Source organism: Canis aureus, chromosome 1 (assembly GCF_053574225.1).
Source record: "Canis aureus isolate CA01 chromosome 1, VMU_Caureus_v.1.0, whole genome shotgun sequence".
Taxonomy (NCBI): Eukaryota; Metazoa; Chordata; class Mammalia; order Carnivora; family Canidae; genus Canis; species Canis aureus.
In genome coordinates this window covers 32,072,868-32,097,301 of record NC_135611.1, presented here as the reverse complement: position 1 = coordinate 32,097,301, position 24,434 = coordinate 32,072,868, and the positions used below count along the sequence as shown (strand labels likewise).

The 24,434-nt window shown below is 40.2% G+C and overlaps 1 protein-coding gene and 1 long non-coding RNA gene across 3 annotated transcripts in view; one reads left to right on the top strand and one right to left on the bottom strand.

The window, feature by feature from the left end:
- Positions 1-20,567, top strand: part of LOC144312436 (uncharacterized) — a 34,956-nt gene extending 14,389 nt beyond the window's left edge. The window contains exons 2-4 of the long non-coding RNA XR_013377914.1: positions 13,496-13,853; positions 14,792-16,912; positions 19,078-20,567. This is a non-coding gene — a long non-coding RNA (uncharacterized LOC144312436). The remainder of the gene's footprint in view (positions 1-13,495; positions 13,854-14,791; positions 16,913-19,077) is intronic.
- Positions 1-24,434, bottom strand: part of LOC144312413 (uncharacterized) — a 128,918-nt gene that overhangs the window by 83,207 nt on the left and 21,277 nt on the right. The window lies entirely within an intron of this gene.

The window sequence follows — 24,434 nt, the reverse complement described above, 5'->3', positions numbered from 1 at the left end:
GGTCTATGTGTGAGTTAAGATAATCTTGGTCTCCCTTACTTCTCCAGGGTTTACCTTTCCTTAAACCTCTGTTAACTGAAGTCATCTGATAGCTATACAGCAGGATTAAAATTGCATTTAAGGAAGTTTGCCAACACCATTTATGCAATATGATAACCCTCACTGTCTGCCCAGTGAGGTCATCAACACTAACACATTCCAAAGGTCCACTGTATGCAGAGTAATTTGGAAAACATCAGTGACATAGCCCACAGGGACATTATGACCCAATGAAAGGGAAATGTATAAATAATAATGCCCTGGATATTTAACACACAAAAAATTGCATCATTGCAACATAGTCACAAGGAACACCACAAACTCTGGACCTACGATACCAGAATTCAGTTCCCAGCTCCCAGCTGAGAAGCTGTTCAACCCTGGGGAAATCACTTTCACCTTTCTATGCCTTCACTTTTTCACTTGTAAAAAGGCACTATTACTAGTTCACCTGCCACAGAGTGGTGTAAGGATTAAATGAGTTAATATATGTAAAATGCTTATCGTCACACTGATATTTATAGCTTAAAATAGTGGAAAGGATGGACTGTACAAATGCAAATATCAAGAATGATCAAAACAAAAAAGTTTCAATTATATATTCATGTTTTACATTTGTGCTAGTATTTTAACATGCATCAATGTTCCCTGACAAGACTGTAAATTCTAGGAAGTCAGGGACCATGTTTAATTTGCATGTCATTGTCTCCTGGAAACTATCACAGTTTCTGGCACATAAAAGGTGCTCAACAATATCTGCTAAATTAGTAAATGGACAGTGTAAGCCATGTCTAGATCCTATGGTCAATACACTCAATCAGTAGTCCAGTGCTATCCCATGTTTTTCCTTTCCACCTGTCCAATAAGTTTTATTTATTTACCTTGCTGTTTCATTTATTTCTTGACATATAAGTCTCCTCAGCAATAGTGCAAAGGACTCAAACTTACTGCGGCTATATAGATTCCTGCTTGACTCAGCACTTCTCCCACATACAAGTCTCTTCTATTTTCCAAGTACAAACAATTTATCACATCTCTTCTTCATTCTAGATTCCACCAGAAACCAAGTACAAAAACTCTGGATTGCCCAGTAGCCAGTCTGTCCCTGGGTCCCCCATAGATGGCCTCGGAATCGGTTATAATTGATTCACCACGACCTGCGTGTGCACAAGGGTAGTGCTGGAATTCCTTATGGCATCCTTAGATCTTTTTTGCCACATCCTTTGCCCTGACTCTAAAAGGAAGCCAACCATCTCTCCTCTGGCCTGTGCCACAGATGTCTTCCACATTAATACCATCTGTGATCCCAACGGAAATGATAGTTAAATTCTGTTGCATCTGTTATTGGACCTATCTTTGTAGTAGGAGTAATGAAATTTGGCTTCCAATCTAATTCATCTTTATGCAGATAGACCAAAATAACCCATAATGAAAACACTAAAGGTAGACACAACTGAGAGTTACAAAATGAATGTGGGAAAAAGTTATTTTTCAATGAAGCATGATGATTTTGAAAAATATCAATTCTAAGAACTATTTGTAATCTAAACAAGTAGAAATTAAAATTATAGAAAGATCACTTTTTGTTGGTGGATGTGAAACTGTGGCAATGAGTGTTTGAAAACCTGAAATAGTGATCTTTCTTAAATACTGTTTTTACACTGGAATTAAAAGGCAGCTATTGTTTTGTGATCATTTTAATTATTTGTGGACATATGAGCTAATAATAGGGAACATAAATAACTACAGTTAAAGTATTCTAGAGGAGTTAATTACATGTATTTTCTAAAGGAACATAAAAATGATAATTCTGTCACTCAAAATTGAAGATGTTCAAGTTATATATTGAATTGGTAATTTTTAAGATTTTTCAAATAGTATACTTTAAGTTGATTAAATAAGATGTCAAGAGTTTTCAAATGGCAAAAATGTTTAATAATCTTGATGTTTTGGTGTTTATCAAAAACATATTTTTGCAATTTCTGAATTATGTTAATGTCACAACCATATAGATAATAAATTTCTAGCCCTAGGAGAAAACTTAATCATATTTTACTAGTTTTGCATATGCTTTCTATAGATAGGAACACTTCTCTGGTTTTCTAGTGGCCTCATACATGACTGGTAACAAGCTAGACCACAGTCCCATCTCTCTACTCCCCATCCAGCCCCCTGCGGGTCCACCACCCTGTGCACAAAAGAGTACAGACAGTTTAACCAGTAAGCCAGCAAACCCTGGGAAAGCTATCTGAGCATTGGACTACTCAAAGTACACGTGCATCATTACTGTAACTTTACTAATGGTGAATATTTCTTCTGCCAAAAGAGATAAAATAATTTTTGCTTTCAATAAAAATAGAGTTTTGCAAAGTAAAGATTTATAAGACAACCGAAGTTATTCCAGTTAAGAAAAGCTATAAAGATTACTGAATAAAACATTCTTAGGGCCATTTCATATCGAATAACCAAAAGTTCTATCTTGAAAGGAAAAACAAAAACAAAAATTAAATGCCATTCTAGAGAAACACATTTTAAGTCTTACCCCGTTCTATTGGTTGCACCAGGTCTCATAATTATAAAGCAGAATTAGAATGTCCTTTGAAGAAGTTTACCAGCATGACTTATACAATTACATGAACATTTATGGAAGGGAACATAGCTCTGGGATAAGGATGTTTGGATTCAAATCCGGATTCTATTATTCCCTAGGTGAACCTGAGGCAACTGCTTAATCTCTCTCACTGCCTCAGTTTCCCCATATTTCCCTAATATCTACCTTGAGGCAATTGTTATATGGATAAGAAAGGTAACATAAAGTTCTTGGAACTGCCTGGGTACCTAGTAAGTACTTATTAAATATTAAGTCACTATTGAGACATCTGGGTGGCTCAGCGGTTGAGCATCTGCCTTCGGCTCAGGATGTGATCTCGTGGTCTGGGATCTAGTCTTGCATCGGGCTCCTTGTGAGGAGTCTGCTTCTCCCACTGCCTATGTCTCTGCCTCTGTCTCTCTCTCTCTGTCTCTCATGAATGAATAAATTAAAAATATATATTAAAAAAATTAAGTCACTATTATTATTGTCAGTATCAAGTTAATAGGTCATCAACAACAAATATCCATGGAATGTGAGACCATGTGAGATGTGGGGAAAAAAATATATAAATATATATATTAAGAATATATATATATAATTCCTTAAGAATACTAGGATAGAGTGGAAGAAGAAGAAAAATGCAAATATAAGTGATAAACACGGAAATATAAATGGCATAATGAAGTCTAAGTAGGTTAAGTGAACTAATGTAAACAAATATTACAAATGCTAATTATTATAATTACTCTACTACTACCTATTAATGATCAATAAATTAGTAAATTATGCCCATGATGACATTTCTACTCTGTCATAATTGTTTTCTAAATAGGTGGCTATAAAATTTTTAAGAAACTTTCATTCGAAAAACATTTTAAATGAAAACATAAAGGCAATTGTTAACTAGCATGAAAAGGAACACCTACCTCAAAATACCAGCTAACATAATATATACCTATGAAACACTGGAAGCAATCTCTTTAAAATAGAGATATCAGCATTGTTCTTGGCATTCTAGTCACTATAAAAAGACATAAAATGGAAATAAGAGGCATAGCTATTATCATTTGCCAGTGGTCTGTGGTTTACGTAAAATTTCCAAAGAATAAACTAAAAATTAATATAACTAATAAAAAAATGTTTACCAATATGAAGACAAAGTAAATATAAAAACCTAGGGACACGTGGGTGGCTCAGGGTTGAGTGTCTGCCTTTAGCCGAGGTCATGATCCTGGAGTCCTGGGATCGAGTCCCACATCGGGCTCGCTGTGAGGAGCCTGCTTCTCCCTCTACCTGTGTCTCTGCTACTCTCTCTGTGTGTCTCTCATGAATAAATAAATAAAATCTAAAAAAAAAAAAAAAATCCATTAACTGTCAGGGCATCTGGGTGTTACAGTTCATTAAGCGCCTGACTCTTGGTTTTGGCTCAAGTCATGATCTCAGGTTGTGAGATCAAACCCCAGTAGGGCACCACACTCAGTGTGGAGTCTACTTGAGATTCTGTCTCCCTCTCCTTCTAACCCTCCCATGCTTTCTCCCTCTCTAAAATAAATAAATAAATCTTTTTAAAAAATTCAGTAACTGTCTAAGATAATGATATAAATAACAGTAAATGTAAGGATAAAAATATTCTTTTCACAATTGCAATTTTAAAAAGTTAAACACCTAGAAATAACTTAGGAAAGAATAGGGCTTGTAGGGGCACCTGGGAGACACAGTTGGGTAAATGTCCAACTCTTAGTTTTGGCTTAGATCATGATCTCAGGGTTATGATCTCAGGGTTGTGAGTTCAAGCCCCACATCAAGCCTTGTACTGGCATGCACACTCTCTCTGTGTCTTTCAAAAGAAAGAAGAAAGAAAGAAAAAGAAAGATGGACTTCTACGCCCTACAACCACCACCCCAGAGAAATAAAAAAGACTCTCCTAAAAATTTACCTAACACAAAAGAAAAGCTGAATAAAGATGGTATACCATATTCCTAGATGGGAGAGTGAATATTATAAAAATACCTACTTTTCATGGATTGAAATTTTCAGGCAATTGTAATATCAGTGAAACTGGTTCAAAGTTGGCAAGGTGATTGTAATACTCTCTGAAAGGATGGCTATAGAATAAGGTCAGATTTCCATTTGGATTTAAGAAAATAAGAAAACATGTTTTATGCGTCCAAGCTTATGGAGTAAGGATCATGCACATACATATGCATAGGAAGTCTGGAAGGAAATTACCTTAAAAATGTTTATCTCTGGATGGTGAGATTATGGATGGATTTCATTTTCTTGTTGTCCTTCTATATTTGCCAAAGTCTTTACAATAACTATTTATTGATTTTAGAATCAGTGGAAATACACATTTTTAAGAGAAAAAAAGGAAACAAAACAATAAAGAAATAGCTTAGGCTTTGGAAGCAAGGTTGAACTCCAGCAAAAATGATAATTTTGCCACACTCAGTAAAAACTGAACTGATAGCTGAAAAGCCACTTACAAGGACTATAAGCATATAGTTACTATTAAATCCTGTGCTGAGACTAGGCAACTAACTGGATAGCATCTGTTAACTTATTAATTATTGACAAAAATACCATTTAATGTGTAGATTTGGCATGAAAGAAGAAGAAAAAGCAGTACAGGTAAGAAAAGCTAGAAATTTTCCAAAAATGAAGATGCCTTTTAAGAAGAGCAAGAAATTGGGTGGTTGGTGCCGGGTTGGGGGGGGGGGGTGCGGTGCGGCAGGAGAGTATTTGGACAGAGAAAGGAGATAGGAAGTCACTGCCAATGAGATCCAACAGATTTTGGGGATTCTGTCCTGGCCCTGAGTCAAGATGACCAAGGTTCCTTAGTCAATTTGATTCCACTTTACAAGGATTGACAGAAGTCTCCCGTGAACTCAGCTCACAATTAGATGCTGCAATAGTCACAAAAACAGTGGGAAAACATGGCCCTTGATCTCCAGGACCTTTCAATCTGGTCGTGGAGGCAAGATAACACGTGAATGACTTGAAAATAACACAAAAGAATAAATAGATTAAGTTCCCATATGCGAGGTTCAGAGAATTGGGGTAATAGAAGGCCACTGAAGGATAAAATTTAGGGGCCAGAGTAAAAAGGACAATGTTCATGCCCCAGGAAACATGTTGTGGCTTGTGAGTTTGTCCTTGAGTCATCCGTTCCCCCTTTGATATTGCAAGAGAATGTCAAGTTCTATGAGTTAACCAGTCTCCAAACTATAAGTCAATCCTTAGAAACTTATCCTATCTCTTAAACAATAGCTTTGTTTCAAGGCACATTCTTTAAAAATCCTATCAATGCTTAATCATAGCATAGCACTTTTCTCTGACAAAACCCTTACTTTTCCTAAATTCATGAAGCTGGGATGCCAAGATGTTTTCCACTGAAGTCAATTTAGCCAAGCTGTGATAATGTAAGAGACTCCAGAGAAACCATGTTTTAAACAGCTTTGAATCAGATACAAAAAAAAAAAAAAAAACAGTGTGGGCAATGATCCAGCCAGAGAGCATGTTTTTCACATAGACTACTCTTGAGAGCCATGTCAATATCGGATTGCATCAAAAATTTCACAGGGAATTGGGTTATTCAGTTTTCTTTGACTGGAACTCAGAGGCAAATGGAATTTAGGGTGAGATCTGAAGAGATAAGGTCTTTGTTTTTGAAGGGTACCAAGGCCTTAAAGTGATCAAGAGATCTCCAATGGAGAAGGGTTCAAATTATAGGCAGAATTAAGCCTAACACAATTGCATTGATGCCCACAAATAAACATGACACATCACAATAGAGCAAGTTGACTTAATAAAATCACAGTATTACTCATTACAGCAAGTTTTTCATTATGTCATATGGGAAGGAGGTCTATAGGAATTGGTGCATCCTTTTACAAGGAACAAATTTAATCATCCAGGATATTTCTAGTACATGATGAAATGAAACCTGGAGTTGGAATTTAAGCAGTCCCAGGATGAAAATACTTGGTCTCACATTCAGTCCTTGTGTCGGGCAATAACACTGAACATAAAACACACTCAAAATATACTTCAGCTTCTTTGGTAGAATTTCCTTGACACCTGTTAAATTTTAAAGAGCTCTGTGAAAAGCATTTTCTTAACTACTCAACTGGCTCTTGATTCATTTATGTGCATGGAAATGCTCTGACAGTTTAAAATTGAAAGTATACTGCTTACTAACATTTTTTTCTCTGGTGTTCATTCTCATTCTTCCTTGATAGGGGCCTACTCATAAGTAGACAGCCTATCTGAAATTCTTATGGGCCAGAATCATGCAGAATTGTTACCGTTGTCTTGAACTTTACTGTCAATTATGATGATGCCTAAATATGATTGGACCACAATCTGCTTTTATGATAAATTTAATCAGAAATCCAGGGTAATTTAAGCCCTCACTCGAGACAGTTAAAACCAAGTCCTAAAGCTATATCTGTATGATTGAAACAACCAGATCCCTACCAACTCTGTTACTTCTATCACCTTTACCTCTGATGTGAACCACTGAGTGCACAATTGTGCAGATGTATCATATTGATATAAGCCAAAGTACCAAATAAGCCATGTCTGAAAAAAGTTGATGGCCATGCAGATACTGAATCCATATACAACAACCTATAATTCTCTCCAGTGGGTTACATTCTTTACTCTTCTGTGTCATAAAAGTTGTCCTCTCCTGAGATGCCTTTTCTCTTCTTCTCCTGTCTAAGCCCTTTGGAAACCACCACTTCCTGAATGTCTCCTCTGATTGTAAGTTACAAAGATCAGGCTCCCCAACACGTTCCTTACCCCAAAGGAAGGCAAACACTCCCAAGGAACCAAGCAACTTGAATTCCAATCCCAGGTTGGTCATTTGCCACTTGTGTGGCCCTATGCAAGATCTTGTCCTATGTAAGGTAGGGGTCATGGCCATGCTCAACTCATAGGGTGGATAGGAGAATTAAAGGAAGGCTATTTACATGAAGTGTAGAGGAGAGCCCAGCACAGAGCAAAATTTGATAAAGATTAGCCTATGGATATTCCATCAGTAGCACTGTTTTTCTTTTAATACATGTAAGCTATTTAATGTTTTCAAGCTTTTTTGTTGATATTTTGCATGTTATGTTATATATTATTAATACATTTTTCAGAAATTCATGCAATCTAAATATGTAATCTAAATTCACTTGTTAAACTGTTGAAATGATTTTATAATGAATGGGGCCAAATTATTAGTCAAGACAAGCCCATCTCCAATTTTATCAAGGAAATGAGTGAGGATATAGGCTTTGGGGCATAGAAAGTAGATTTTCCTGCCGCAGGAATACATTGGTTCTATAATCTAAGTTTTTTGGGTCTGGCTATAAATAACTATATAGACTACGTGACCAGAAAGAATCATAACATTATTTCTAGATATTCAAGTCTATTCAGTAGGAAAAAAATAGAACAGCTAGTCATGGTAAAGTATACACAAATAACTGTTGTGAAGATTTTTCTTAAATTATGGACCTTCAAATGCTATTTCTCCTCTATGCCTATTTTGGTTTTTCTCACAGCCTGTTAGTTCTCTTATTTTTTTTTTTCTTACTATCAAATGAGAAATAATGATAAAAGAAAATTTCGGCATCTCTTTGATATGAAAGCTTTAGGATCCAAGAATCTAAATGTCCTTTCTTAAAATGGCTAACAATGTACTGAGTCAAAAAATTTTCAAAAGCAAACCAACAAAAACATAGATGGATCCTAACGAGATTTCTAAACTCCAAGACAAAGAGAAAATCTAAATTTTCCAAGCAGAAAAATAAAAGGATTACCTAAAAGAACAAAAATCAGTTTGCCATCATATTTCATATCAATGACTGAGAACTAAAAGATAATTGAGAAATGCACTTTTAAAAGCTAAGAAAAAATGACCTTGAACCTAGGATTTCATAGCCAGATAAAATATCAGTCCAGTGTGAGGGAAAAAAAATAAAGATACTGCTATACATGCAATGATATATGAAACTTACCACCCAGGCATCTCCTCTGGTTGTAGAAAATACAAAATACAAAAAAGGAATTTAAAACAAAAGAGGAATTTTTAAAAAGTGCAACATGTTACAAAAGGATAAGAAAAAACTAGCACTTATAATTAAGTCTAAATTATTTTTGATAATGTGGCTAAGAAGCTCGATGCAATAATTCAGAAATGCCATATGAAACAGAGGAATAGTGCTTTAAAAATGAGCAAATCTACAAAATTCCAAATGATTTAATCAAAAATAAAAGAATTAGAGGAGGAAAGGGAAAAGTAAAAGCATACTGAGGGGAGAAAAAGAAGTTAGAGATTCAAGTTAATTCTCAATGTTGATTTAAAAAATACATATTTATGTTTTTAATTTTTTATTTATATATTTATAACATATATATACACATATATGTTTAACTATGCTTATTAAAGTTGTATGGATGGGTACCCCAGATTTAACTTTGGAAGGTTCTATCTAAGGATGTGACTGTGGGAGTGGTGGTTCAGTGCTGGCCATCACTGGAGACCAACTGCCATAAGAGAGTCTATCAGACTGAGAGTGTATGTTCGCTGATCTAGCAACTCTATTTCTAGGAACTTTGCTACAAAATTGTTCCACACAGGCACAAAGATATGTGTATAGTTAGCATTGTGGAATCCAATCCACATGTTTTTAGAAGTGGGATTGGTTTATAAAGTATGTACTTCTTAATATGAAATATCCATGTAGCCATTAAAAAGACTGAAGTAAATTTATTAACACAGACATGGAAAGATATATTGCGATGCGAAAAATGTGCTGAAGCTAGTATGTAGGATATGACCTCAGTTTCTGAAACTTGAAGACTCAATGTGTGTGTGTTTATGCACATTTATGTTTACAATGCAAAGAAAAAGTATCCCAAGCAAAAGCAGAGGAAAAGGAGATACATGGCAAAGAGGGATTTTTAATAAATAAAACAAGAAAACTATATATATACATATATATGGTTTATATTGATATATATCAATAAAGACATATATGTGCTATATTATATGGTTTAAAATTACAAAACCAACCTGTTTTAGAGAGAATGGAGAGATGGAAATTATATTGCTAGACACGGAACACATATTAGATTTTCTGTGACATCAGCACATAGTGAAATCCAGCTAGTGGAAGGAAGGAGGGAGGAAGTAAGGAGAGAGAGAGTGAGAGGGAAGGAAGGAAGGAAGGAAGGAAGGAAGGAAGGAAGGAAGGAAGGAAGGAAGGAAGGAAGGAAGGAAGGAAGGAAAGAAGAGAGAGAAGGAAAGTAGGAAGGGCGGCAGAGAGGGTAGCAAGCAAGTACCTGAGATGGGTAGATACTGCCTCACTCAACAGAAAATGGCTTCTTTCAAACCACAATATGACTTACATTTGTTGTAGGCTTTTTTTTTTAAGATTTTATTTATTTATTCATGAGAGACATAGTGAGAGACACAGAGACATAGACAGAGAGAGAAGCAGGCTCCCTGCGAGGAGCCAGATGCAGAACTCGATCCCAGGCCCCCGAGATCATGCCCTGGGCCAAAGGCAGATGCTCAACCACAGAGCCACCCAGGTGCCCCTTGTTGTAGGCTTCTGTTCTGTGAATTTTGGTATCTCTAATAGACTAAGGATCTTTTCAACTAAACTTTCCATCTGGACCTAACAGCTAAAAACTAAAGTAAGAAGGAAGCAGATACAGACTGTCAGGGCAGCAATTATTTTACCTTTGGGAACTGAAACTATTTTTACTCAAAAAGAAAGTTTGCAGACACAGCATTTCACATTTGGCTTCATAATGTTACACATACAAAAATGATTTGCTATGGAAAACATATAACAAAGTGGGTGCAAGCCAGTTGTCCTAGAAAAATGACCCAATGACAATATTAGCCAATGTTTATCAGTCACTCTCTCCACTTTTATGGAACTTCCATACTATGACGAGATAGAGAGGCTAAAAAGTTGACAAGGATATCATCTGGGCACTCAAGGAGCTGACCGGAGAGTGACACGTCCTCCTAAGGAGTTAATTGTAGAACAATTTTTGAGAAGTTTCATAACAAAGGCAAATAAAGAGCATCCTGACTTGTTATGCAGTTCTAAGCAACTTGCTTAATCTATTTGGGCCTCACCTCATTCATAAGATAGAAACAATAATTGTCCTACCTCCTCATGGTGTTCCGAGGATGAAATTCAATAATTCGATAACACACAGAAATGCACGCACAAAGTAAGCAGTCAGTAAAAGTTAGCTACTAGTATCTGGGGAGGCAGAGTTAGGCTGCTGGACACAGACTGCCTGGGTTTGCAATTGTATTGCAGGAATCTACTACTTATTACACTGAGTCTCGGGATTCTCAACCAAAAGTGGTGGATGATAAGAGCAAATGCGCCCGAAGCTGCTGGGTGGATTGAAGGAGATCAGCTATGAGAAGGACATAGACCAGAGACTGGCACCTACACATTCAATTAATGTTAGTCCTTATCACTATCAAAATGCTTCAGAAGGCAAAAGGAAATAACAATGAACTCTTCCATTGGTGACAATGGAGGGTGACAGAGGGAGGAACGGAGGGCCAAAAAAGCAAAACAAACAGCAAAGGCAAAGGCAGAGAGAATTCAATGATGATGATGCAGCACGTCCAGAGAAAACGGGTACAAATGTCCCATAGGCTCTGAGAAATACGAGCTAAGGTCAGCAAGAAATGAAAAACCAGACAGCCTCGTCGACGCATCTGGGGTTGTCGAAACACTTAAGAGCAGGGTCAGTGTGTGCGGTGTGAGCAAAACGAAAATAGGTCCCCTGGAAAAACAGCATCAAAAGGTGGGAGGAACCAGCAGAGGCAGCCCCAGAAGAAAGCTTAGAGAGACAGAGCTGATGGAATCCAAAGAGGAGGAGAAGGGAAAGAGTTTCAATAAGAAGTGGCTGGTCAACCATGTCAAACCGTTGCATAAATGTCAACTTGGGTGACAAGGAAAAGTGAGACCATTGAACTGGTTTGATGAGAAAGATGCTGGTGAGAAACCGTTTTTAATTGTGGTGTTGGCAGAAGCCAGACTGTAATGGGTTGAGGAATTAATGAGATGTGAAGACACTAAGTAGTGGCTAAGTATAGACCTCTTTCAAGAAGTTTAGTGATTTAAAAAAAAAAAAGTAAAAGAAATCAGTCTCCTAGAAACCAGAAGATGTTCATTTTTAAATGTCCAAATAAGTGAAATGCACTTTTGGGGAAAAGGGTAAAACTGCCTAAGGCACTCAAAAACAAACAAACAAATACAGGAAGAAAGTTTAAGACAAAGGACTGCAATACTTGATTGAAATGGGATTAGGGGATTAGAGTCAAACGGGGTGGGGCAAAAAGTTGAAAAACACGGAACTTGAAATGACTGGGAAATTAAGATTCCAAAAGAGAGGGGAAAGGGAGGAGTAAAGCCAATCTAATGGATTTGCGTAAAGAGCACGAGGGGAGTTTAGGGCGCAGCAGGAGAAGGGCTCGCAGGTGGCCCGAGCTCTCCTCTGCATCTCTCAGGAGGAGCAGGGGACTAGCGGCCCCCAGCAGGGTGCCCCTGAGGACTCGGATTCCTGTGAGCCACACGGTCCTCGGTTCTAAGCACGAGGCCCTACGTTGGCAGCTGCGGAGGTTTGTCCTTAGCCGGTCAGGGTCCCCGTCGGCCAGAGCCAGAGTCCAGATTCTCTCAAGTTCTATTCACCGCCTGGAGCAGTTTGCCAGAAAGTCGGCCTGTCCTGAACAAGCCCGCGTTGAGCAATTTAACAGAAATCTATAACGTATCAGAATGACAGAAAGGACTGCTGGGCAATGTGAACGGTGGAATTTTGGAATGAAAGAGAAGACTGGCCTTTTTTTTTTTTTTTTTTCTGGAATATCTAGAAAAATCTGCCTCGGAATGTCTCAATCAGCTCTTGGATCAGAGGCCAAGTGTTTTTTGGAAAATACGATCAGTCGCTCTGCTCCGTGTGGTTCCCAAGTGCCACATCAGTCGACTAAGGGAGGTTCGTTTCAAGTCCCACCAACCCTGAACTTTAGGAAATTGGACGATTCTCTCTTTTGCGTTTCTTTCGTTTTCACAGGAACGCGTGTTCCTGGTGGAACGCTGATGCCCTATCTTCCTAACCATATTGTTAGCTCCAATTTTGTTTTGGTTTCCTTCTTTTGTCTAAAAGGAGTTAGAAAATGTGTGAAAAGATAAGACAGTTTTAGGACACCCTGGGTGAGGCCAGCTCTTATCCAATCAGAAAACTTTTATGAGGAAAACACCCTCGATGAGCATGAGCCTCCCCTTCGAAATAAACATTTTGATGAAACATTCTGTAAAGCACTGGTCCTTAAGTGAAGGAATTCATGCCTACACCCCAGTGCAACAGTGAACTCCTTTCCGAAATATTTTCTTGTTGTGTAAACATTACCTAAATGGGGCCATTGGAGATAATTGCTGATATTCTCTGACCCTAGTGACTTGGGGAGCATAAAAAAGAGAAGGATTAAGAGGAAGTCCGGAGGCAAAGGAGGGAGGGCCAGATTACTGGTAACAACCAGATGTCTCTTTTGTAGGCCAGAGACTTTGAGAAATTATTTTTATACCTGGTTTCTATTTCTATTTTTATTCTGGTTCCTAGGCACACACAGGATCCCTCAGGCTCTCTCTGAACGCTTTCCTGCGTACGTGAGTCAGAATACCTCTCACACCTTGAAAGTAAATGTGGACAAAACCCCCGTCTAAGACATGATAACATTTAAATTGTTGAATACATAATTTTTAGAGACGGGGCATTTAATTTTAGAACATTTTAATCTATTCTCACCATATTCTATTTTGCTAACTTCAGAGAGAAAGAACCAGACTTGGCTTCTGACCAGCCAGCCTCATAGCAAAGAAGTGGAAGGCCCTGGCTGGGAACTCACCGTTCGGCAAATGATATCCGCCTTCCCTGTTTATGGGGTGGCTGGTCTATGTGGAGACCACACGAGATGCGGTGTGCCAAATCTCCAGAGGCGCTGCAGATGAACCCTGCAGGTTAAAAAGGGTCTGGCAGGGGTTGCCATGTCTCTGCTGCCCCTCAAGCCACCTGAGCCACTCCACCATCACCACAGTCCTCGCCTGGAGTTCTCTCGGAGTTCTATCAGCCAGCACTCCTTGCAGGAAAGGCTCCCAGGGACAAGACAGGGCTCCTTCTAGACCGTTTGGTGAGTTTTTCACTGCCCTTCCAGAAAAAAAAAAAAAAAAAACAACTCATGTTTAACAGGCACTGAAAAACAAAAACTAAATGGAGAGGGGTGCCTGGGTGGCCCAGTCCATTGAGGGTCAGACTCTTGACCTCAGTTCTTGTCTGTCTCAATCTCAATCTCAGGGTTGCGAGTCTGAGCCCCACATTGGGCTCCACACTGGGTCAGGAGCCTACTTAAAAAGAAAAAGGATAAAAGAAAACAACCTGCAAGAGGGCAGTGCTATAACACCATCCTGCAGAATTTCCAATTCTGGCCTAGATGCTAGTGTTTGTTTTGCCTCCAACTTGCCAGGAGACCTGAAACCACCAGCGAAACAGCTTGGTGACTTAGTTTACCTCGCCATGAAATATTTGCCTGCTCCTTAGGGTTGTGAAATGAAATGTTCTCAGAGTGTTGTGAACTTCCATGTTTGCATAATCTGTTCTCTCGCATTTAAAGTCTGTTGAGCTAATCCAGATGGAGACATGCAGCAAAATCAGAATTCAAATGAACCAGGTGGAAGCGAGTTAGTATTATTGTGTTAGGAATGAGGCTGCAGCGAACTGAGTTACATGAGTAGGAAACAGCAGCCTGTACCACCTCGGTGAGATGCTGCACTTTCTGCTGGGAGTTTTTGTTTGTTATTCTTGCTGAGTGAATCCTCAACAGAATACACTTGGGAGACCCGTGTGAGACAAAGCAGGTTTGCCTTTAATTTTTTCTTATATTCTGATGAGGGGAAATAGTTTGAATCCAAAAGGATGTCATTGAGTGCAAACACAAACCTGGAGTGGGGCCCACTGGGCACGAATCTCAGGGGTTATTAATCTGCAACCTTCAATTTGTAAATATGCAGGAGACTGAGTCAGTAGAAAAAAAAATAATTTTAAACATCTGTGGTATTCTTTCTGTTCCAGATTAATTACACTGCTTGTTTGTTGACGCTGACCAGAATTTTCAATCTTCTGATGCTACGCTCAGAACGTCGTATTTTTCTATGCGTTTATCACTTGCTCCCATGAAACTTTCTCTCTGCCCCAGTCGGTCTCTCATAATTTATTTTAGGTCCTAATTTTGTTGTTTTGCTCACCTACCCTAGACTTCTTTTTCCTCTTATGCAGAGCAATATGCAAGTCTCACCGGGTATTTATTATTACTTTGAAGAGATACCTTGTTAATACACAGTCCCACACACATACACATCACTCAATCAAAATGATGATATAAGTGAAAATCCAAACATGCTGTTTAATCATTTAGAGAGGCTGATAATGATTTTCAATCAACTAGGATTGCTCTGCAGTTCAAAGAATTATTAATGAGAGCCAAATTTGTTAATAGATTGTGAACAGCCCTTTTTGGTGAGTGGGGGAAAATACAAGGAAGGTCATTTTAGAAGTTGCTATCCAGCCTTTATGTCATACACTCATGAAGCCCATCCTCTCCGTCTGAGCTCACCAGAACCCAATTGCTAAAATCTCCATCCTATGATCGATCCATGAAGGTACCTTGCCCAAGCTCAGTCACTGGAAGCTCTAAATGGAGACTCACAAAAGGGTTTTGTTGGGATTTTTTCCCTAAAATAGCCCAATTCGGAACTGAGAAATGAGCAGATCTTTTGCAACATGTATAACAGCCATAATGCTCACCTCCCCCTCCAGTCTTCCTTGACAGTCATTGTCTCTTCTTGTTCCCTCCCCGCACCAATGTCCTGCATCTTCTCTGGCCCCAAGATGACCAGAGAGACCCTGTTTGGGGACTCAAGCTCTGTACCCTCACTCGTGGCCCAAGAGCTTCTCCCCAGACCCCAGCCACCTCCTATGATCTTCCTTTCCTCTTGGCCAAATACTTGAGGTCTTGGCCAGCTTGGGGTTTCTTTTTAACCCTGCTACAATCTATTCTCTAGAGTTTTCTCTTTTCAGGCCAAGGCACACAGCGCCTCACTTCTTTCCTCCTCCTAATGATAATCCCATAGCTATTTTTGTTTTGTGAGTTTTACTGGGAATCACCAAGGAGAAAAAGAAAAACACAAGAACCCACATGGAAGAAATGTGACTGCATCAGAACTCTTACAAAATTGCTTCCTTCAACAATAACCTTTATGGATTCACCCCCCTACCGGTTGAGCACTGTGTTCTAGAATCTAATAGTTATTGTTTCCGGGCAATGCTTCTGGGATGATCTTGGAAGCCCCACTGGCCACCTACTTCCCTTGGCAAGTAGTTCACTAACCTCTTAACAAGGAGGGCAAAATGAAAAGCGAGCAGTGCTCTCTCCTCTCCTTTTCCTTTTCTATAGCTCTTCAGATGGACAGTATTTGTGTCATTGGTCTCCTACCCTTTAAAGGTTAAGATCATAACATAACAGAGGTTATATTAAAACACACACACGATAACTCTAATAGTAATAGAATTATTTGACATTGAGGCTATTTTGAAAACTTCAGAATATCTCATCCTTTTCTTATACTCGCCCCACCTGAGCCCCTCCTACTGTTGTGTTTTAACTAATGAGAGCTTTCTGAAGGCTTCTAATAAGTTAGCATCTACCTAGGGACGTACTCATAAACTGGCTCTCTGAAAAGGACGAATATACAAAAAGCCTTGATTCACAATGTTTGACCATTTCCGTGATGTAAAGACTACCACTGTGGTCAATTTCAAGCTACCAATGACTTAAAACCAGCTGGTAAGAACTCTTTCAAGCCAGGTGGAACCAGTTCTAGCACACCACTTACACTTCCAGTTGTTTCTCTTATCAAAGCTTGCTTTGTGCTTCATCTCCAAAAGTCTGTCTTGGAACTGCCTTTCCTTTGCCAAAGCAATATAATAAGTACATCCCAAGCAGAATGTGATTGGCTGAATGAAAAATCTCCATGTTTTTCCCCTGTCAGGGTCATAGGACATGTCCTGGAATGCTCCTAGAAGAGGCCCTCAACCCAACAGGTGAAACTCAGCAATGGTGGGACCTCAAGGCGAAGGATGCACCCCTCAGTGGCAGTGCAGGGAGGGACAGAGGAATGCCAGTATGGGCACAAGGTAGCTGAGAGCAGGGACTCCTGAGGCAGACTGCCGAGTTTTGTGATATAGGGCAAGTCACCTGACCTCTCTGTGCCTCAGTTCTTCATTGGGAAAATGAGGAAAGTAATATTGTATTTCATGGAACCTATGCCATCATCCATTGTAAAACACACTATTATTTTATGTTCCGTTAAGAAATTTTTATTTTTATTTTTTTTTTTTAATTTTTATTTATTTATGATAGTCACATACAGAGAGAGAGAGAGGCAGAGACACAGGCAGAGGGAGAAGCAGGCTCCATGCACCGGGAGCCCGACGTGGGATTCGATCCCGGGTCTCCAGGATCGCGCCCTGGGCCAAAGGCAGGCGCTAAACCGCTGCGCCACCCAGGAATCCCCGTTAAGAAATTTTTAAATGCTGCCAATTAAACTATGACATGCCTTTAAGAGTAAGACATGGTCCAGTTTCACAAATGCCTAAATGTGAGAGAAAAATCTGTTTGAGAACCGACGGATGATGGTAATATCTTCCTCATAGGGTTGTGGGGAAGATGAAAGGAGCTGATATATGCTTAGAACAGGGCCTGGCACATTGTAGGCACTGTGACTTTACAATTAGAGAATTTGCTATCATAGTATCATTATTATTACAAAGAGTTTAAGGAGAATAAAAGAGATGCAAAATATCTGACTCAAACATTAAAACCTCAAATCTCAAGACTAAGTATGAACTAAAAGAGGTTCTAAACTAGCATTTTTTCAAGGTATTTTTCTTTCTTTTTTAATTTTATTTTTATTTTTTAAAGATTTTATTTATTTATTCATGAGAGACACAGAGAATGAGAGGCAGAGACACAGGCAGAGGGAGAAGCAGGATCCTACATGGGTCTCGATCCCAGATCTCCAGGATCACACCCTGGGCTGCAGGCGGCACCAAACCGCTGCGCCACCGGAGCTGCCCTCTTTCTTTTTTTAAATATATATTTTTGGGATCCCTGGGTGGCGCAGCGGTTTGGCGCCTGCCTTTGGCCCAGGGCGCGATCCTGGAGACCCGGGATCGAATCCCACGTCGGGCTCCCGGTGCATGGAGCCTGCTTCTCCCTCTGCCTATGTCTCTGTCTCTGTCTCTGTCTCTCTCTCTCTCTCTCTGTGTGTGACTATCATAAATAAATAAAAATTAAAAATAAATAAATAAATATATATATATATTTTAAATTTATTTATTCATGAGGGACACAGAGAGGCAGAGGAAGAAGCAGGCTCCCTTTGGGGAGCAGATGAGGGACTCGATCCCAGGACCCCAGGATCATGACCCGAGCCAAAGGCAGATGCTCAACCCCTGAGCCACCCGTGCCCCTCAAGCTATTTTTCTTATGACCACATGCGCCTCAGGGACAGCAGGAGGAAAAAGCTAGAGGTAGGAGTAAGGGTGGGGTGAAGGCCAAGCAAGAGAAATGCTCAGTCACCACAGTCAAAACTCAACCAAAGCAGCTCCATTTTTATCAGCTGAATGGATTGGAGTTGGATGTAAGGTTTCATTTTCATTGTATTGCTGTGCTTAAATACACATAGGTGTGTCCAGCAAACTTACAAAACACTTGCCCCCTGGTAGGTAGCAATCTTGGCAGCTGCACAGGGATGATCTTTTGCAATCATAAGCTAATTCTCACTCAAACTTGCAGATCCCTGAGTCCAGAAAGTGCTCTTCGTGGTCAGGGCAGGAGCCACCCCTTTCCTGCTCTCCAGCAGCCCTCACTGGCTCTTATGACTGTGACCCCTCCACTGCGCCCTATTTGTCGCCCCCAAGATGGTCCTTTCTGGATGGGAGCTGTTTGAACTTCCAAGTCCAGTGAGCAAGGCCTGCAGCAAGAAATTTAAATACGATAGCAAAGTTTATACCCTAAACAGCTCTCTTGTGGTTCCCTTAGCAACAGCTCTTACTTTTTAGGGCTCACCTTGGCTACATGCTGTGTTAGCAATGGTTCATTAGACTGATTTCCAAAACAGCTCATGTCCCACTCAGAACCAGTTTATGGGAAGTCTGCTTGTCCCTCTCCCTCAATCCTCCCCCACCCCCCACTTGTGCTCCCTCTCCCTCTCTCTCAAATAAATAAATCAAATCTTTTTCTGAAAATGTCAAAACACCTCTCATACATTCATTCAACAAACATTTGTTGTACACAGAACTCGTGCCTACCTTCGTTGACTTTACCCTGCCTTCGTGTTCTCTGCACTTCTCTTACATCCCCAGGTATTTAAGTATTTTCCATATCTGTGCCTTGGGTATATATGCTTGACCTATACCATCAGGCTCTCTGATGGCAATAGACTGTCTATTTTTACCTTGTAAACCTTAGCTACTTCCCTCCCATGGGTAGTGTAATTCTTGAGTTACATAAAACAAAATCAAGAGTACAAGTTCAGCTAACATACCAGATGGATTTCACTAAAAGATCTTCTTGCCTTCTCCCAACTGGGGTTGGTGTTCCCCAAGACAGTATGAAGAACATATGAACTCCAGAGCCACTGTTTGAAAAGGGATGCTCATATTTGTTTAGGGTAAGGATAGTGGATCAGTCAAAGTTCATTTTGAGAAAAAAAACTACCATGAATGATGTAGAACAGAGATTTATGATTGGGGTTAAACTTTATACAAGTACGGAAGGTGCTGGAAAAGCAAGTGTACACAATTTGCTTCTGTGGCGGTATTGGCCATGAGGTTGCCATGGGCCTGGGACAGCAGTCAGGAAGGAGGACACAATGTGAAGCCCGGGAAAGAAAGGACAAATTAGAACCTGAGATGATAAACTGGAACCTATGAGGACAAACTGGAATGCACATCTGTCTTTCATTGCCATCAGCGTCAGTGATGAGGTGATTTGCATGGTAAAGCCAGGGCAATTTACCACACAGGTGCATGTACACGTGGTTAGGGGCTCTGGCTGGAGGAACTGTGTCCTTGGGTGGTCCGCAACGTGAGCAAGCAGGTCAACATACACATGAAAGACCTGCCATGGTGCCTGGAGTTCCACACCCACGGTCAGTGTGTAAACAAAGGCTGTTTGCTTCACTTATGCCTTTCTTTACATGTATCTTGTGCTCAGTAGTAACCTGGAGCCATGCAGGGAAAGGGGCTATGGGAGATGATATTCTGGTTTAGTGGTTAGACAAAGCCATACCATAGACCTCTCTACGTCCCTCCCTAGAATGGGTTCATAGAAACAACTAAATTCTAAACAACAATTCTAAATTCAATTTAATCCTTGGCTTGGGACCCAATCTGGAGGCCCTGGAATTTCTAGAAGAATCACTTAGAGATCTCATTCTCATGCCTAAATTTAGGAATGAAAAAGTCAGTGCAATGGGAGATCCTTATAGAAAAGGAATAGAAATAAAGTATTTAAATTGGGAACCATTTGTAATTATACTAATGTTCATGTCTCCTGTTGCAGAAAAACCAACTACAGTCCCCCCCCACCCCCTTATCTGCAAGAGATACCTTCCAAGATCTGCAGTGGATGCCTGAAATAACCCTATGTATACTATGTTTTTTCCTGTACATACATTCCTATGTTAAAGTTTTATTTATAAATTAGGCACAGTGAGAGATTAACAACAATATTAAAACAGAACAATTATAACAATACACTATAATAAAAGTTATGTGACTATGGTCTCTCTCTCTCTGAATATTTTATTGTACTCTTTTTACCCTTCTTGTGATGAGGAGAAATGATAAAATGCCTATGTGGTGAGATGAAGTGAGGTGAATGGTGTAGGCACCTGAGATAGTGTTAGGCTCCTCCTGACTGTCTGACAATGTGTCAGAAGGAGGATCACCTGCTTCTGGACGGAGGTTGACCACAAGTCACTGAAATCATGGGTACCTGATACTACGGGAAGCAAATCAGGGATAAGGAAGAAACTTGTAGCAATATTAAAGAATTTTCCAAATGCCTTCATTATCTCTGTCCCTCTCTAAAAGAAAGAAAAAAAAAAAAAAAACTAAACAAAACAGAATCGGGGGGACAAGGAGGAAGTTGATTTTTGTATGAAAAAACCAGTCACGCATTCCTTACAAAAAAGCAGCAGCCAAACAGTGAGAGAGTACCTAACTAGTTATTCTCATGGGAGAGACCCTGAGCCGATACTGTGTCCTACACGAGTACGCCTTAAAGGAGGATCAGGATAAGGGTCAGAATCAGTTCTCAACATGTTTGAACAGATAGCTGCGGTGCAACAGCCTTACACCTAAATGAATTGCTGGTCACTGGCCCTAAACCTGGCATGGCCCAGGGCAGGTGCAGGCAAGTGACAGAGGAGCATTCTCTCAGAGGTAAGACGGCCCCCACAGAAGCCCCCTACCAGACTGTAACTGAGACCTCGAGATTAGAAATTATGTACAAATATGCATCAAAAAGAGCACCCGACTAAAAGCGTCATCGCCATCATCACCACTATCATCATCACTGTCATGACTCCTACTACCAACACAATCTGCAAGTAGCAGGACATTTGTCCTAACCAAACATGAAGTCCAGCCAAATATCTATGTGGGCTAAAGCAATTGCAGGTCACAGACCTAATCGATAGAGGTAGAGCTACTGGATGAGGGCCAGAAAATTCTCTACTTTTATTTTTTCCACTTGGTAGAATAAGAACATTATGCTGCATTGGTAAAGACCATTGCTGTGCCTCTTCCCTTTCCAAAAGGCAGGCTGGACATCATTATTTTGGAAACATGACATTTTTCACATTCATGAGTTGGGTTGGGTTTTGTTTTGCTGGGGTTGTTTCCCGTATAATGATTATTCACATACACCTGACTAACCACCTGTCAAATTAAAAGTCAAGGGCCTCCCATCAGGAATTCTGAGGACTTACTTTCTCCACCACGGAGAAGCCCTCATCTGGAGTTACCTGTTAGAACCAGCTGGATCGCCCCAGCCGATTGCAGGCTCACTCTTGCACCATGGTCCTTTCCGCCGCTTCTGAGAGTCCAGGCAGATTCCTGGGAACTCTGATTCCACAGTTGGGTATTTAGTTGAAGTCAATTGAGAAAATGGTGTCATCTCTCTCCCATTTGGACACAGCGTCACAATGAGATCTATCCTAACAGTTTCTGTAAGATGTATTTGACTGTATCTGCTTTTATTCTAAAATCACTAGTCAGAGGTCTAAACTACTGTGGATCACATGTTGTCCCACACAAGTTAATTAGTAATGCCAAAAATGTGCCTAATCATGGATTTTTCCCAGGCATTAAAGAAATATAAGAAGGAAAAACAGCTGTATTGAAACATTCCTATAAACTCTAATCGGCACATTTGGTTTCTTAGTTATTCCCCTACAGTGAACCAGTAGGTATTAAATGTGTGTATGGCAAGTGGTAACAATTCTTCAGTTTAAGTGAAACTCCAGTCATTTCAATATTTTTCTAACCTATAAGCAGCTGACTTTAAATTCATCTCATTTTTATTAATGATTATGATGATATACAAAATTATGCTCATCAGTATAAAATAGATACATTTGCCTCATCAGTATTTTATACACTTATTTATACATTGTATAAACTACAAGCACCCACTTAGAAGCATTTCCTGCTATGCTTCACTAGAGAATAAAAATTCTATTTTTGAAAAATTGTATTTGTTTATTGGTCCTTTCCTCTGGTCTCCTGGTTCTCTGACCAAAAAAACCCCTCAGTAATAAGACATAAATATTCAGGGCTTGAAAACACATGACAATGGAGCAACGATCACAATTTTATTTATTAAATATAATAAAAAATGTAATATACACCACCACTAAGAATGTTATATGCCAGGAGCTGTGCTAAGCACATTATGTCTGTTATCTCTTTTAATCCTCCTAACACTCCTATATGTAAGTGCTATTGGTATTAGACCCATTTCATGCATGAATAACATAAGATATAGGGGAGAAGACATATTCAAGGCTACTCCGGTTGTAAGCGGTACAGCTGGGATTTCAGTCACTGTTCTGATTCTAGAGACTGAACTCTTGGCAACCCAGCTAGTCTAGTGATAAATGAGTGATCTTGTAGGCTCTTAACTCGTTATGGATCACTCTAAGAGTCTGATTAAAGTTATAGAAACTCTTTTCTCTCTCCCTCTCTCTGGTGAGTGAGCATGCGCGCGCACACACACCCACTGCATACCATTTCAGAGGATTTCTAGACCTCCTTGAAGACATCCGGAGTTTCCTTGGAATCCATAAGCCCCAAATCGTAGAACTCTAATTTCAATATTTCCTTCAGTACCAGTGCAGGGGGAACTGGGTCGCTGCCTGGTAAAGGAGCCGTGCTGTGCAAATGTCAATGTTACAGGAGTATGGAGAAAGAGTGGCCTGGATACTCAGACACCCGAACACCTATCAATGGCCAGAGCAATGAGTCGGGTTCCTCTAGGTCCCAAAAAGAGATGAGGAAGGAATGGTTGTTGTAAGGATACACCCTAGAGAAAGAACCTCACAGAAGTAAGAACAGGAAGCACAGTAGGGCCAGAACTTTCTGAGCATAGAATTGGACCAAAAGACTGTGCAGGTCCCAGACCGACATCCAGATCCCAGCAGCAGGAATATGTGGGTTTGACCCCTGTGGTCTTTCTCTCCTTGTCCACTCTATTCTCATCTTTCTGACTTGCTTGTTCTTTACCCCAGACCACTTACCTCATCCCTCAGCAATTCATACGTGTGAGTAAAACCTCTCAGTTTTTGCAAACTCCAGTTTCTGCTCCCTTCTAACTCTAGGTGCACCTGACACCTCCCCATTCCGACGTGACTTCGGGGCTTCTTTCTCGTGTCCTTTTCAGCTCCTGTTTCCACCACCAGAATGAATAGGGCTAGTCGCCCCATTCTTTCAGTATTTCCCAGTTCAAGGGCCTGATTGCCGCTCATGTTTTTTGCATGACGTCATGCCAAGAGCTTTTTTAACGAGCCTTAAATTTGGCTGTGATTGTGACACATGCCACCATCATCCAGTCAGCTGCAGCTGGTGGTAGAGAGGGTAGGGGACTCCTCTATAGGACTGGACACATCCCCGCCCCCCCCCCTTCCGCCCCGCCCAGGCGTGCTTTCCTCACTAGAAGATGTGGGGTGAGGAATTTCCTGTAGACATCCAGGGATAGACTACAGGACAGACCCTCAGGATAGGCTGCTGTGTGAGACTCCAGTACAACTTCCCACCTTTCAAACTGGGTCCATCTACTATCAGGGGAAGACATTTGCATCTGACACCAGCTCAGTCGTGTGCCGTCCAGGATACCCATGTCAAGAGATCTTTGTGTTGTGCTTCAGGACACATCATACCTTTCAGCATGTTGACCAGTTACTCACTGAGCTTGTTATTATTATTATTATTTAAATATTTTATTTATTTATTCATGAGAGACACACAGTGAGAGGTAAAGACATAGGCAGGGGGAGAAGCAGACTCCCTGTGGGGAGGCTGATGTGGGACTTGATCCCAGGATCCCGGGATCACGACCTGAGTCAAAGGCAGAGACGCTCAGCCACTG